Genomic DNA, 4,958 nt, shown 5'->3' with positions numbered 1-4,958 from the left:
CTTAGTAATGACAGCATTGGATGTAAGATTAGGAAGCAGGCCAATCTCGAACCAATTTGAATTAAATTCTAGTAATACCAGGTAATGCTGACCATTCCATTCAAAAATGTCTGTAGTTACTGTCAACCAAGGTAGTTCAGGAATGTGGTTTAGGTGAAGTGATTCTTTCTGTTGATGCAGTTTAGTACTATTACAAACAGAACAAAATGAAAGTATTCTCTCAATATCACTTGACATAGAAGGCCAAAATATTAGTCCTCTCACCCTTCCTTTGATAGAATTGGTTTCTGGGTAGCCACAATCCAGAATCTTAATATACTGTTGTTGCAAGGATTTTGGAACAATCACTTTTGGACTTTTCATGAAGATACCATTTGTCAAACAAAATTTCATCTTTGTAGGGAAAATATGTTATACTTCTATTGGTAAACAAGCAGGGAAGCCCACAGGATTTTCTGAAGGGAGGTGTAAACTCAGAGCCCCCCCTATACAGCCCCCACATATGTAGCCATTCCAGTATCTCATTACTTGGCTATTTCTCCCCAGTTGCCATAGACAATGTTCAGATATGCTGCATACTGATGCAAATCTTGTTGTTCTAGCCACTTTCTAAGGAGGTAGGGGGCTGTATTTATAGCTCTCGACTGTACAGATTTTCACAGAATGTCCAGATTTTTGCCTTATATTTTTGGTCTGTTCCTCATGAAAATTCTGTTTTTCTTTTTTTTTTTTTTTTTGACAAATCACTGGGATGAGTTAAGGATTAAAGTTACTAAATAATGACGTATTTGAGTTTCAGACTTCATATCATTTAGAAAATGCATTCCAATACAAATCCTATTATTTTAGCAACTTACTAAATGTTTCCCTAGTTTTTGGGCCTTTGTCCCCAACCTTGTAACAGGCTTTGTCCAGTTTTCTTGTGCTAAGAGATTGAGGTGTGTGTGTGTGTGTGTGTGTGTGTGTGTGTGTGTGTGTGTGTGTGTGTGTGTGTGTGTGTGTGTGTGTGTGTGTGTGTGTGTGTGTGTTTGTGTGTGTGTAGCATACCCCTCAGCTGTCCAGGTTTTTGCAGAATGTCCAGATTTTTGCACCATATTCCTCCTAAAAAGGATTGAAGTTGCTAAATAATAACAGATATTTGAGTTTTTTATGTCATATCTTTTCAAAAAATGCATACCAACACAAATCCTGTTCTAGCAATTTAAGTTCATGAGAGCAATATTTATAATCTGTGCCTATTTATTTTAGGCTTTGTCCAGATTTCTTGCACTAAGAGGTTGAGGTGTGTGTATGTGAGGGAGAGTGAAATTTCCTATTTAGAGTTAGCAGGTGGAATTTATTTTCAAAGAATTGTGAGCTTCAAGGAAAGAGAAGGTTACTGCTGCTCATTCTAAGTCTACTAAAAATGTGTACCTGTTTTGTTTACCAAATGGTATCACTATTGTTGTATAGAATTTTAAAGCAATGTTAGTAGCACAGCAGGCAGCATACTCCATCTTGATGTATAGGGCTGTAGGATCTACACCCACAGCATGTAGATTTGTATTTTAAGGCAGTGGAGTATTGCAATCCTGATAATGTCCTCCTTTGGATGAGATGCGTAGTAACTGTGAACCTGCTTTTCAGCTTGCTACCCATTCTCTATTGCAATATACCAGATTACCATTGTTTTTAATGTAACATAGGCAATTTATTCTTTAAGGGCTGCAGGTACTGAATTTATAGATGAAACACTGAAATACAAAGTTGTTTTCTAGCAAAAATCTCTTCATTAGATGTTCTTCATGTTTCACTGTTGCAGTCATCACATTTGGGTTATCCTTGCCTGGGTAGCCCTTGGCCGGCCCAAATACCAGAGACTTAGTATTTCTGCATCTGTTGCTGTCGCTTGAGGACTGACATTGGGTCATCAGTAGTATAAAGTAAGGCAGCCGACGCCATTACATCAGTTTTTCTTGCCCTAACCTGTCAGGAGCCCCCGAGTAGGAGTCCAGGTTCTGGTGGAAGAAACCCCACCAGTGGAAAATAAATATGAATAAGTCCCTTGTAAGGAAGGAGAACAAGTTAGAAAGTAATAAAAGGAGAAGGAGAAGAAAGGGGGATGTTGGGTGGGTAACCTGGACTGCAACAGTGAATACACTCAAACATCTACATTTATGGTAAGTGTACACAACTGTACTATGTTCTTTGTGTTTCACTGTTGCAGTCCTCCTATTTGGGTTGATTCCCAAAGCTGAGGAAAAGAGTGGAGGTAGTCAATGAAACTAGGGGCTGTCTGGGATGCCCTGCAAGACTGTAGATGCAAACCCTGCCCTGGAGTTGGAGAATAGAGGCAGGTGGTAATGCTTTGTAAATGTGTGAACAGATGTCCAGGTGGCAGCCTCCAGGATGTCCCATGTGGGGACTCCTCTGAAGAAATCTGCAGAGGTGGAGGCTGCTCTTGTGGAGTCTGTCCTGACCCCCCTTGGAGGAGGCTTTCCATGCTGTTTGTAGAAGAAATGGATGTAGTGTGCTATCCATTTGGAAATGGTTTGTTTGGAGATGGCTTTGCCTTCTGCCCCTGTAGCAAAGCTAACCAGCAATTGATCCGACTTTGTGAAGGATTTAGTCCTGTCTAGATAGAATCTGAGCTGTCTGTGCACATCTAGAGAGTGAAGAATCCTTTTCCCCCTTGTTCTGGGATTTAGGAAAAAAGGTGGCCAAATGAATGGACTGGTTGAGAGCCACACTAGACACCACCTTGGGCATGAAGGATGGGCTAGTTCTGAGGGATACCCTGTCTGCATGGAAGATGATGAAGGGTTCCACAGCCATGAGTGCCTGCAGCTCAGAGACTCTTCTGGCTCAAGTGATGCCCAGAAGGAAGGCTGTCTTCCAGGAGATAAATTTTAGCTCTGCAGAAGCAGCTGGTTCGAAAGGGGGCAGGGTGAGCTTTTCCAATACAAAGTTAAGGTCCCAAGCTGGTGTTGGTGCCCTCCTGGGTGGCCTCAAGTTGCTAGCCCCTCTTAGGAACTGTTTGATCAAAGGGTGTGAGAAAAGGGGCTGCTTAATGGGAAAATGATAAGAAATAGCAGAGGCATGAATTTTTATAGAGGAGAAAGAGAGGCCACTGTGTAGTAGGACAGCTAAATAACCCAGGATGAGAGGGAGGGAGGGCAGTGCCATATTGGCTCCCTTAGCCTGGATCCAGGTGCAGAATCTTTTCCATTTATCTGCATAAGACTTTCTGGTGCTAGGGCATCTGGCCTCACAGATAACATCCAGAACCTGTTTATTGAAATTGGCACACTGGTTCTGGGTTAGGGAATAAGCCAAGCTGCCACATTGAGTGTCTGCAATTGGGGATGCATGAATTCCCTTTCCCTCTGGGTCAGGAGGTTTGGAATCTGAGGAAGATGCCATGGGGGTAGTGAAGACAGGCTGCACAGCAAGTGGGTACCAGTGCTGACAGGGCCAGTCTGGAGATATAAGAATGGTCCTTGGTTTTTCTTCCCTTATTTTGAGCAGTAGCCTGGGGATGAGCGGTAGTGGAGGAAAGGCATAAACTGATAGATTGATCCAGGGGAAGGACAGGGCATCCACTTTCCAAGCCATGCAGTGATGCTCCCTGGTGCAGAATTTGCTGAGCTGATGGTTGGTGTGGGAGGCAAAGAGGTCTACCTTTGGGGTTCCCAATTTCTGAATTATTAGTTTGAAGGTACTTCTGTTGAGTTGCCACTTGTGTGGGCCCAGAAGATTTCTGCTTAATTGGTCTGCCAGAGAGTTGAGACAGCTTGGTAGGAATTGTGCTAACAGGTGCAGTTGCATGGCAGAGGCTGTGTGCCAAAGGGTCATGCCAGCCTGCATAGAGGGTAGGAGTGAGTGCCTCCCTGCTTCTTGATGTACCACATCACAGTGGTGTTGTCTGTTTTGATCAGGAGAGCCCCTGGAGAGAGAAGGGGTTTGAAAGCTATCAAGGCATGCTGCACAGACATCATCTCTTTTTGATTGATGTGCAGAGGGATTTGCTGTGGGTTCCATTGGCCCTGTATGCACCTGCTTTTTAGGTGTGCACCCAAAGCGTAGTCTGATGCATCTGTGGTGAGGGTCTGGCTGGTGGGGGGGTGGGAAGAAAGGCATTCCCTTGTTGTGGGAGCATGCTGTTGCCCACCAAAAAATATTTTCTACCTGTAATTCCTTGCCTCAGAAGAGTTTCCAGGTCTTGAGAGTGCTGGCACCAAAGGCTCTTTAGGTACCACTGAAGCTTCCTCATATGCAGTATGGCATATGGAATGAGTAGAATGCAAAATGCCATGAACCCCAGAGCTTGCTGGATCTTCCTTGCAGTTAGCTGGGGCCTTGTGGCTAGTTGAGAGACGTAGGCTGTCAGGAAAATTTGTTTCTCTGGAGTAAGGTATGCCATCTGGGAAGCTGTGTCCAGACTTGCTCCCAGGAAGATTATCCTTTGGGTAGGCACCTGTTTGGATTTCTTTTCGTTGATTGTGTACCCTAGGAGGTTAGTAGGGTCTTTACAAAGGCCGGGTGCTTGAGGAGCTTCTCCTGGCTGTCTGCCTGAATAAGGCAGCCATCTAAGTATGGGTAAATCTGAATATTTCTTTGTCTGCAAAAAGCAATGGCTGGAGCTAGACATTTTGTGAAAACTCTGGGAGCAGTAGATAAGCCAAAGGGAAGCACAGAGAACTAAATGTGTTTTGATCCTGCTCTGAAGCATAGGTATTTCCTGCATGATTCCCTGATAGGAATGTGGAGGTAGGCCTCCTTTAGATCTAGGGTGGCTAGCAAAGCATCCTTGGACAGCATGGGTAGCAGCTGCTGGAGGATGAGCATTTTGAATTTTGGGATCACCAGGAAGGTGTTTAGAATGGATAGATTGAGGATAGGATGCCAAGTGCCCCCTTTTCTGGGCACCAGAAAAAGTCTGAAGTAGAAACCTTGCCCTAACTGTTCTGCAGGAATGT

Source organism: Protopterus annectens, unplaced genomic scaffold (genome assembly GCF_019279795.1).
Source record: "Protopterus annectens isolate FY-2018-M unplaced genomic scaffold, PAN1.0 ctg40099_obj.part0, whole genome shotgun sequence".
Classification (NCBI taxonomy): domain Eukaryota; kingdom Metazoa; phylum Chordata; order Ceratodontiformes; family Protopteridae; genus Protopterus; species Protopterus annectens.
Note: the sequence above shows the minus strand (reverse complement) of the source record.